A 12952-nucleotide genomic window follows, 5' to 3' on the forward strand; every position below is an offset into this window, starting at 1 on the left:
TTTTGTCTAATTTAGTATTTTATGTTATTTTAGCATATATTTTATTAAATATTTTCCAATGTAGGATTTATAAGTTAAATTTTACCATATTCTAGAATTTATTTTAATATTATGTTAAAAAAATTTATATAAAATTTTTCTGAGCACTTAAAATTAAATTTAAATTGACGATGGAATGTTATATCATCTTCTTAAGTTGCTTAGCTCCAAAACATTTAATAGTACTTTTTTTAAATAACTTATCAAATTAATATGTCAATTCTTGGAGGAAAGGGAATTTTTACATAAATTTGTAAATAAAAAAGTAAGTTTGTGTTTGTCAACAAAATGAGCCATTAAATCATCTCCTAAGTTGGTCATTGACCAATATTTGGATTCATCTTCAAACAAAAGCTCCATAGAAATGGTCATGGAAGCTTTTAATAGGAAAAGTCATTAGGATATAGGAAGCTTGACTATATGATGGAAATACAAATTTTAAAATTTATTTATAAAGACTAGCTAAACTAGAAGTAGGAAAGAAAGAGCATAGAGGCTTCATATGCAAGTGCCCATGTTTGACAGACTTTTTGCTAGGGATGTTTCTCCCAATTTTCAGTTGTGACTTACCACCCAAGTTTCATTATCTTCCTAGTTTTAAAAAGGAAAAGAAAAGAGGGTTTCACCGTCTCAATAAATTGATGCATTTTCAAGAAGAAACATCTCAATTAATTTGAACCCTAAGACCACCTAACTTACTATTAGGATGTTAGATTTTTCACATGAATTTTTCACTGAATTTAAGGCAAATTTCAAATTAAAATTGTGGAATAATATCATTTTTTTTCTATTGGAAAGTGGGGTTCACACGATGGAAATGAAGGTTGAAAGTGATGTTTACACATATGGAAGGAAAAGTTGAAAGTAGGGTTCACATGGTTAAAAATTGATGTTTAAAATGGGGTCCATATGTTTAAAAGAGTTGTCCAAACTGAGTCCACTTGGGAACCTTCATTTACCACTTGCATTTTCCATTTTCTTTCACATTTTTCTCCTCTTACTTTTTTATTTTTTATTTTTATTTTTTGAGGTTGTGTAAGTGAAAATAGATTATTTTTAATTCAATTGTACAAGCATATTTAGTATAAAAAAAATTTATGTATGATAAAATTCTTATATAACAAGCATAGTCTAAGCTAAGTCCACCTACCAACAACCTATTTCCTTTTCTTAGCATTTAATCTCAATGAAAATTCACCAATAGGATGTTAGATTGTCTTACTCAATTGCTTAGCCCCAAAGCATTTATTTGTAAATTTAGTGATTTTTTTTCTTTCTAATTTGTCATATTAATGTGTCAATACTTTGAGGAAAAGATAGAATTGTTGCATTAAATTATATATGAAGTTAAGCGAGTTGCAAGAGTTGTGGAATAACATTATTTTTGTTTTTACCACAATTTTTAGAAAACAAGGTTTAGATATTAATTGAAATAAAAATATAAAATGAATATTTTAAATTCTATAAAAAATAATTATATTACATTATGCTATGGTGATAATTAATTATGGTGAGAAAAAGGGTGCTTGCACCACTATAATTTTTCTTTTATCATTTTCACCAGATTGATATATGATAGGTAAGGCTACAATTTGGACGGATTAGTATGTCCTCAATTGAATCCAATGCAATTTTAAAGTAGGTTCAACCAATCATTTTTAGTATATGAATAAGGCTTGAGTTCAAATTTTTCCATCCAAATTTAATTCGAGTTGAATTTAAGTCAAGGTTTGAATGATCCGAGCTAACCTAACTTAAAACTTGATTTAATATTTTTTATAATATTATAATTTATATCCGTATTTATTTTATACTATTTTTTAATTCATTAAAGAAATTTATTTATTTATATATTATACATGATTTTATTTTACTCAAATTTAATTCACTTATTAACGTAGTCTTTTGATGCTAAACTGATTAACTTGAGCTTAATTTAAATTTAGAAAAATAAGATTGAACTATGCTTGTATTAACTATATTAAATTAGACATTATATTGATTTGGTTCAAATTGAACTATCACCTTCAAAAACATTTCCAAAAACCGAGTACACTGATGGGATAAGTGTACTTGTCTAGGGTTTTGATCTCTTTTTGCTTAGGCTTAGCTTGAAAGATGTTATACTAGGTCAAAATCTTATGGAAAATTTCTTTTTCTAAATTCATGAGTTTTTTTTTTTTTTTGGGAAATTCTAGATACCGAAAAACACTTAAGGCCTATATAAACCCTCTATTAACCCATTTTAGGGTTGGACATTTAGAGAGATTCAACCTAACTTATTCTATCATTCCCAACTCTCAAAGATTCAATTCTTAAATCATGGGTTGTTAGAAGACCTGCATTCCCTTAGCGAGGCTGAGGAGAATTCATGATTGGAGAAATATATATATAATTCATATTATATAAGTTACCAAAGTGATTTTCAAATGTGAGGTTAGGTACACAACAACATGTGCATGTTATCAAGTGAAAACCTAGTCAAATGAACCCTCATGAGCTTCCTAAAAATCACCAATAAACATGACATCCAAAGTGCATTATTTCCAAAAGTAGATAGTTTATCATTAGTATGACAAAGAGTGCATATACACCATGTCCCAATTCATTATTCCATTGTTTGAATAAATAATTGACCTAAGGCTCCCAGATAACAACAAAAGCATATATAAAATTAAAAAACATAAGTTAATTTCCAACTATAGGATACAAATTTCCCAAAGTCCCTTAAAATTTTACATACCAAAAAGATGTCAAGATAGAAATCAAAGCTACATATATGATACAATTATACAATAAAAAAGAGACATGCTTCATTTTCTTGACATTGTTTGAAAAGCCAATATATATATATATATATATATATATATATATATATATATATATATATATATGTATATATATAGATAGATAGATAGATAGATAGATATCATATATGCATGAGGTGTATAAACAACCTATATTTCATTTTCCTTTGTTTGTGCAAAGATCTCCATGCTACCAATTTTCTCAACCACTCTCATTTTCTGAATTCATTTTCGAAACTCCTATTACACATTCTCCAATCCTTAAAGTTTGTCCCAACAATTTGACACATGACTCATGGGGTTAAATTCCTACTTGCAACCAACCACCCTATGCTTAGAGTGGATGCCACTATTACTTGGGTTATAATCAATTTGGAGTTTTCTCAGGTATGTATTAAGGGTCTCACTTCTTTCATCCAACAAGAGCTCTCAACATGAAATATATAAACACATAATTTGCTCTATATACATCAATCATCAACATACACAACTTTGTAAAAGTTTATAAACCAACAAAAGTAGTTAAAACCAGTGCTAATATGAATTAGTTATATAAAAATTGTATCTTAGCGTTAATGTAAATATCTCTAAATATAATTTATCTCATAATTAAAATTCCTAAAGTTAAAACCAATTTAATTGTCAATGTTTAAATAAATTAAACACATTCCATATTATATACATCAATCTTCCATTTACATTTGCATTTGGATTTCTAAATGAAAAATCTCACATTTTACTATATAGTGTTCTTACAAGACATTCCAATTGAAAATGAAAAAATAAAAATAAAAATCTACCACAAAAACACAATTCACCCACAAAAATAGGGAGTTTTGAAAGAAAAAAGATATAAAAAGTTATAAATAAAGTTTTTAACTTGAAACTTCTACTGGTAAATCCAACCATGAAGTAAGAAAACTTTTGTGAAACTATCCCTATCTTTACCACTAAATATGACCATTATAATCAAAATCCAATTTTGTAGAAGTGCTAACAACATTGGAAGACTAGCAGTACCAAATATTTAATCACAATGTGAAAGACTATTCAACAATTGGATCTCATGTGCTTATTTATCTTATAACTAACTTACTTTGAACTCTTTATTTTGTGGTTTGTTATTTTCAAAGATGAATTAAGGTTTCTATCTTTTGTTCCTTATTTCCTTTTAACATCTAGTATTATGTTTTTCTCAAAAATTTTAACTTTCCCCAAATTATTAACAATAACTATGGTGCAGTACTAAAGCAAACCTTCGTATCCAAGATGATAGGATCCTATACTAGAACATGCTAGTATGTATAGAGCTCCAACAAGCTTCTTCAACTAGAACCATCTTTATACTTTTTGTTGGAATATAGAGAAATAAAAGTATTTTTCACTAAATTGAATGAAGTGATCGAACTTAAAATGAATTCCCTTTTTGCTCGCTAAAGATTTTTGGTTGACTCTTCAATAAAGTAAACTAAAAAAAGTGTTATTTTTTCTATATTTTTAAAAAATGAAAAAAAATACATGTTTCTATTAGAATTTGTATATATTTAACTAAAGATAATTAAAACATAACCAATGATATTTAATGGTTAAAAATAAGTATCATAATATATGAGCAATTAGGAAAATTATTGCTTTAATATCATAATATATTTATTTTAATAAAATTGAGGAATGAAAAAATTAGGACCAGATTACCTGAAGCTTACATGGGGAGTACAGGAAATCGAGGCGTCCGTGGCTATTGAGAAGATGATCTCCTGATTCATCTCCTTCTGCGGGCCACATGGTGCCAAAAAGGAAAGATGCATTCCCCATCTTTCTCATCTTGCTCATATTCTACACGAACTCCACACTTTTTCACGCCTTCCCCGTCACTATTGGATACAGAAAATGAAACCTTCACAGTGTTGCTCTGGTTTCTAGACGGACCACCAGAGCCCCAAAGAGGTCGACAAGTGGTCAATAACCAAACCAGATGTGGTCAGCTTTTGGAAAATGCATGGAAGCCGTGTGTCGTCCATATAGAAGCTACCAGATTCATTCACACTAAAACATATAAACTCGCCCAACTTACCCATGGTGATGTTTGCATTGAAAACAACACAAACAACCAATCCCTTCAACTTGGTGTTATACCAATGTGGAGGCAGCTCTACAGGTACTAAATATCCCGCGCTCTGATGGATGAACCACTCTGAAATGCTACTACTTCCAGGAACAACAGCTATATACTGAATAGATAATCATACTTTCAAATGACAAATTTAAAAATCATATTTTTAAAGTATATTTAATTTTTGTCACGAAAGATAATTGAGAAAATACTAGAAAATTGAAAAATTCATTACATTAAATTAATGAATAGTGCTAGGTTTATAAAAATTGACATAAGTCACTAAAAATCAGCTAAATAGTGGATTTATGGTACATTAATTTTTGCCAGTGTTTTTATTTGAAGTGTTTTTATTTGAAATGTTTTCTTTGAAAGTGTTTTTAGAAAAATCATTTATGAAGTGTTTCTCTATAAAATATTATAAGTGATTTTTCAACACTATAAGTAATTTTTCATATTTTAAAAAGTGTTTTTTAAAATTTATTAAACACCCAATTTTCTTCTCAAAAATATTTTTTAAGGAAAAAATACTTTCTAGAATCATTACCAAACATGCTTTTGGCACACACAAACAAATAATAACATGTACACCTAGGGAAAGGCAGAATGCTTACTGGGAGCCATGGATTTCGGTCTTGATGCAACAACCCGAATTCCCAGTAGGATAGCTTCCATACTCTCACTCTACTCATTCCTAACTAGTTGGAAGCAATTATAGAAATAGAAGTTGAATCTTGACTTCTTCAATGCATTTGCACTTGATGGATATGAAAAGGTTTCTATGGGGGCTCCCCTTTATGTGTCAATCCATGTGTCACTCCCCTTAGTATTGCTTGGATAACTACCATAGAGTCCAGATCCTTCCATCCCGACCACACAGGCTTGCGACAAATGGCACAAGACTCCCTAAACGGGAACATATATATTCCAGCTAACCTTCAAGTCCTCCTTTGCTATGTGTAATCATTTCCATCTAACTTGGAAGTGACTTATGGGATCTTCCCCAACCCTTATGTCTATGTCAATGGATTATCATACATTGCCCCATACCTCCAACAAGTTGAAACGACGAGCAGTTGCATCATGACACACCATCTGACGACACCTACTAATCGCCCTAAAGTGTAATGATTGCCCTACCTCCTGCAGGGCAACCATCATTACAGAGAAGGTCAAAGTGCCTACCCAACACTACAGTGGCTTTCTCTTAAGGACTATAAAAAAACCCTCCTAAAGCATAACCCAAGTACACACACTGAAACGGAGATATTCATTCTCTCTTTGGAAAGGCCTGATCTACCTAACTTAAGCTTCGGAAGGGTGTGCTTGGACCACCTGTCCGGACGTCCTTTGTACAGGGAAGAAGCTCACCCAGTTCCTAATTGCTAGGAAGAAGCTTTGATGGATGAACCACTCTAGAATGGTACTTCCATAAACAACAATGTTATACTAACTAGATAGACCAGGGTTACCAGGAATCATGAAAAAGTTGGAGGCATGTCGAGAAATAATATTCTACGATTAGTATTCCAAGATTATTTTGTGGGATTGCGTCAATTATTTAACACCATATTAAAATATGTTTTAAGAATTCTTAGCACATTAGGACATTTAATAATAGAACATCCAGGGAAAGGCAACATGCCGAATTCCCCATAGGATAGCTTACATAGTGTCACTCTGCTCATTCCCAACTAGTCGGAAGCAATTATAGTAATAGAAGTCGAATCTTGACTCCTTCAATGCATATGCACTTGATGGATATGAAAAGGTTTCCGGGGATGTGTGGCCCATAAATCTTGAATACTTGATGGAGGCTTTGGCAATAATTGAAGACTCTTGTAGTGTTGTTCCACTATGAGCCTTTTGAGGCTACTAGGCACGATAATGAAACTGTTTTTGCTCAGATCTAATCGTTCCAATGAAGACAACACTATAAGAAAAAATGTCATTGTTGACATATATTGTCTTGACTTAAGGTGATATATGTTAATATTGTCTATTTAAATGAACAATGATGACATATACAACTTGTTTAAACCAATAATGACATATATAAAATTTGTTGAATTCTTTCATGACTTATATAATAGAATCTTGACAGATAATTTATAAGTCAATGTACAGTTAATATGTTCATATGTCAAGGTCCTTCAATAAAAACAATAATGATAATAATTTGTTTGATATGTGTAGATTTAATTTACTTACGAAGTAATATAAATTGAAGTGAGAAAAATCTATTTTGATTAAGGAAGTCAATGTTTATTTAATAAATTATTTTAATGACATTTAATAATAGAACATCCAGGGAAAGGCAACATGCCGAATTCCCCATAGGATAGCTTACATAGTGTCGCTCTGCTCATTCCCAACTAGTTGGAAGCAATTATAGTGATAGAAGTTGAATCTTGACTCCTTCAATGCATATGCACTTGATGGATATGAAAAGGTTTCCAGGGATGTGTGGCCCATAAATCTTGAATGCTTGATGGAGGCTTTGGCAATGATTGAAGACTCTTGTAGTGTTGTTCCACTATGAGCCTTTTGAGGCTACTAGGCACGGTAATGAAATTGTTTTTGCTCAGATCTAATCGTTCCAATGAAGACAACACTATAAGAAAAAATGTCATTGTTGACATATATTGTCTTGACTTAAGGTGATATATGTTAATATTGTCTATTTAAATGAACAATGATGACATATACAACTTGTTTAAACCAATAATGACATATATAAAATTTGTTGAATTCTTTCAAGACTTATATAATAGAATCTTGATAGATAATTTATAAGTCAATGTATAGTTAATATGTTCATATGTCAAGGTCCTTCAATAAAAACAATAATGATAATAATTTGTTTGATATGTGTAGATCTAATTTACTTACTAAGTAATATAAATTGAAGTGAGAAAAATCTATTTTGATTAAGGAAGTCAATGTTTATTTAATAAATTATTTTAATAATGCTAATATCAATTTTCATTTTTTATTTATCAAATTGATTAAATCATTTTTTAGTTTATACCAATAACAATGAATTAAATTTTTATAAATCATTTTGTATTCACTAATTTTAGTGAAATAAAATTTGCTACGTTATGGTTTTTTTTTTAATAACTGATATAAATAAAATCAATCTTAATAAACCATTTTTTTTTATTCATTGATGTTAATGAATATTTTCTTTTTTTTGAGTTTGTATTAATATAATCTATTTTTATAAACTATTTTTCATTATTTTTAAATTAGTAATTAACTTGTATTTAATTTAAAAGTAATTAATTAATTTATGTGAACTTGAAAATTAAGATAATTGAAATTTTAATTTATAAATTGACAGGCATAATATTAGGTTTCAAAATTTTACTTTTTAAGTTAACTCATACAAATTTAGATATTAGGAAAGAATAAAATTAATTATAATATATTGGCATTATACATGTTATAAATATATTCCATAAATTGATTCTCATAAAGTTGATTATCATATAATAAGAATTTAAATTTTGGTGTAATGATATTAATGTTGGTGAAATCTGGATCGTTTATTTTATAATCTCATCCTTACCATTCATTTCAATTAGGAAATATTTTGTGTTGTTGAATGACAAGAAAAATATTTTATAAAAAGGAAGTGTGAAGGTGACATAGGGGATTTAATCTTAGTGAAAAAATATAAAAGAAAAAATTGGATATTATAATAAGACGTTAGAATAGACTCACTTGAGAATCATTGCTCCAATCGTGATTTTTTTTTTTAATAAAAGTCAATATCGTGTTGTTTCCATTATTCGGGAATTAGCTATTTAATTATATATGTTGAGTTGAAATTAGCAAAGTAGACAATAAGATACATAACTTTGTGATTACATATTATAATAGATTCCATTTTCTTCAAATTGATAAATGATAGTTTTTTCATTCATTCTTTCATTCGTTCATGTACAGAGTATATATAGAGGGTAATTACCATTCTAAGAATGAGAAAGAATGATACAAGGAAAGAATGATATAAGGAAATAACAACTAATATGCTAATATCTCAACTTTCCTAATATCTCAATATTCTTAATATCTCAATATTCCTAATATCTCAACTTTCCTAATATCTAAACATTCCTAATTTCTCTAAATGATACAAGGAAAGAATGATATAAGGAAAACATTCCTAATATCTCATCACTCCCCCTCAAGTTGGTGCATAGATGTCACACATGCCCAACTTGTCTAAAAATTTTGAGAACACTCGACTTGAGATAGCTTTAGTGAGGATATCGGCCAATTGATCTTCTGATCGAATCTTAGGCAATTCCACAATCTTATCATCCAACTTTTCCTTAATGAAGAATCTATCCACCTCGACATGCTTTGTACGATCATGTTGTATTGGATTATGAGCAATGTCACATGCGACTTTATTGTCACAAAACAATCGGATTGGTTGCCTAGATAGGTAACCTAAATCTTGTAAGAGAAGTCTTAGCCATAATGCCTCACAAAGTCCTAGAGTCATACCTCTAAATTCTGCTTCTGCACTTGAACGAGCGATGACATTCTGCTTCTTACTTTTCCATGTCACAAGATTACCACCTACAAAGGTAAAGTAACCAGATGTAGATCGCCTATCATCCACTGCACTGGCCCAATCAGCATTAGTATATACTTCTATACTCTGATGATCAACATTTTTATCGAACAAAATTCCCTTCCCAGGAGCATTCTTCAAATACCTCAAAATACGTATGACTGCATTCATATGTTGCTCTCCAGGATTATGCATGTATTGACTCACTACACTCAATGCATAAGCAAGATCTGGTCTTGTATGAGCTAAGTACATTAATCTCCCCACAAGTCTTTGGTATCTTCTCTTATAAGTTGATACTTGATTAGGCTCAACACACAATTTCAGACCTTTTTCTATTGGTGTATTAACAGGTTGACATCTCGACATTCCAGTCTCCTGTAAAAGATTTAAGGCATACTTTCTTTGAGACAGAAAAATTCCTTCACTTGATCGAGAAACTTCAATCCTAAGAAAATATTTTAGAGGACCTAGATCTTTCATTTCGAATTCTCTAAATAGATAATTTTGCAAAGCTTTTCTTTCTTCAGGATCATTTCCTGTAACTACCATGTCATCCACATATACGATAAGTGTCGTAATCTTACCATGTTGCTTTTTCAGGAACAAAGTGTGATTAGAATTACTTTGACGATAGCTAAAAGCTCTCATTGATTTTGTGAACCTTCCAAACCATGCTGATGCGACTTATGGTAGCTTAGCTTTAAAGGCGTATCAACAAAATTTATACCTTAAATACTATTACTAAAGTAGCCAAGCTACTATAGCATAGTGGTCTAGGATCGTTCACTGGGAAGGGTTTTCGCAAACACAAGTGATATTCAAATTAGGAAAATAGGTGATTTTCTTATGGATGTTAGCTTTAAAAGAAAATGTAAATGTTTTAGAGAGATTTAAACTAATTTAAGCTAACATTAAAGACTAAAATGAAAGGGTGTAAAAACAAGTTTCTCAAAGATAGAATAACTATGCTCTGGCTCTTATGCAAATTGGAAATCTCAGGAAAGGCTCCTCGCGTTGGGGTTGCAACTATGGTGATGCTTGCTTCCCGAACCGGTATGGATTTAGCAAATCAAGTTTTAATCCTTTAAAATGGCAAAACAGATGGTAGTGAATTTCATCAATGGTTATTCACCTTAGACTTCCTTTGAATGGCTCGTAAGAGATAACTAATGGTCTAAAGCTAAAAGCTTACCAAATATTGGCAACTCAAAGTCATTCCAGGTGATAAACTCACCTTTCAATGGCCATTGAAATTGGTTCTAACGGATTAATGAAAAACTTGGAATTGAAAACCTCACCTTTCAATAGCTCATAGGAGATAACTAATGGATAGAAATCCAAAAGCTTATCAAGTATTGGCCGTTGGAAGTTGTCCAAAGGAAATAAAAACCAAACTTTGCATTAATGAACCATTAATGAAAAACGACTACCTTACCTTCTAGGTGCGAGAAATTTCCATGGGATTGCATCCAAGCCATCACATAACATATATACTTTGAGAAACTTAAAAGGTTTTAGCCTCTCATCCTTGGGGATTTCATCCTCCAAGGATGTTTGGCTACTAAGAAAATGAGAAAGAAAAGAGAAAAGAAGCGTATGAACAAAAGTGCTCTTATAACTTATAAAGTTACAGGTTACAAGATTCTTGTGTCTGAGGCTTTTCACCTCTATTTAAAGACAATAAAAAGCTAAATTACAAGAGCTATTACAAAAGCAACCTTTTCATTGGTTGATTACAAGGGTAAAATAGGTATTTACAAAGCTAAAAATCAAGCAAAATATCTTGGAGAACCGGCAGTGGAATATCATCAACAGCGTCTCAAAATAGGGGATTTCAAAGGCATTTTCGCAAGGGGAAAGGTGAAGGGTCCAAATTTTGCAAGGTGGTTCTTCATGGTGCGAAATGGCCAAATTTCGCACCATGAAGAAAATCTCCTTGCGAAATTTTCGCAAGATGAAATTCACCTTGCGAAATGGTGTTCCCATGGCTTGATGCAGTTGTCTTCCGAAGGCCATATCTTCCTTATTTCAACTCCAAATCGTACATGGTTTGAAGCGTTGGAGTCTTGACTTCCTAAGATTTGAAATGGTATATGGCATGTAGAAAATGGACTTCGGGAAGTTCTCCAAAAGTGTGAAGGAAGACTGCAGCTGCTGTCCTCTGTTCTCTTCACTCTGTTTTCCTCTTTGCTTCTCTTCTTTGCTTGGCTTGTCTTAATGATCCAAAAAGCTGTCAAAACACTAAAACTAGCCAAAAATATGATTAGAAGTCATTGCTAGGTCCTTAACATGCCAATTGGAATAAGAATGGAGAACTACTACACAAAAGTACTTAAAACATAATGAATTAAAGGCGCAAAATAGCACTTTTTGGGTAGTAATCACATGCTCTCGGGGGTTGCTTCAACCCATACAATGACTTCTTCAATTTGCACACCTTCTAATATTGCTTTTTTGATACCATGCATCCTGGTGGAAGATCCATATATACTTCTTCAGATAACTCGCCATGCAGAAAGACATTTTTCACATCGAACTGTTGTAATGGCCAATCTAGGTTTGCAGCTAAAGACAGTAATACTCGAATTGTGTTGATCTTAGCTACAGGTGCAAATGTCTCTGTGTAGTCAATTCCATAAGTTTGAGCGTACCCTTTTGCTATCAGTCTTGCTTTAAATCGTTCAATACTACTATCTGCCTTGTACTTCACAATATAGATCCAACGACACCCAACTGGCTTCTTTCCTGGTGGACATTCTATGAGTTCCCATGTTTCATTCTTCTGCAATGATTTCATCTCTTCATTCATGGCTGCTTTCCACCTTGGATCAGCTAAGGCTTCTTGTACACTGTTAGGAATAGCTACAGTAGATAATTGATTTACAAATGACTTATTTGATTCAGACAAACGATGGTTAGACACATAGTTGCTCATGGGATATTTGAATTTGGTAGACAATTTAGGTTCATATGTGGGTTTAGGAATACCTCTATTATGACGATGTGGTAACCGTTTCATGAATGGATCAGGTTCCAAATTAAGAACACCCTCAGTAGACGACGATTGGTTTGATATTTCAGTGAAGACATCTTCGGACCCAAATTGTTGACCACTCATATCTAACTCACTCGCTTCGTGGTTCACTAGTTCAGATTGTCCAGATTCATCATCCTTAGAGATATGATAATCATAATCGAGAGTCTGAATTTCCTTATGGTACTCCTCCTGAAGTTCAGACTTAGATGAAAAATACATCGAATCTTCATGAAACACCACATCCATTGTAATAAACATTCGTCGAGTTGGAGGATGGTAACATCGATATCCCTTTTTGTGCAATGCATATCCAACAAACACACATTGCAATGCATGGGAAGTTAACTTGGTGCGTTGGTGTT

The sequence above is a fragment of the Vitis riparia genome, chromosome 12 (genome assembly GCF_004353265.1).
Source record: "Vitis riparia cultivar Riparia Gloire de Montpellier isolate 1030 chromosome 12, EGFV_Vit.rip_1.0, whole genome shotgun sequence".
Classification (NCBI taxonomy): Eukaryota; Viridiplantae; Streptophyta; class Magnoliopsida; order Vitales; family Vitaceae; genus Vitis; species Vitis riparia.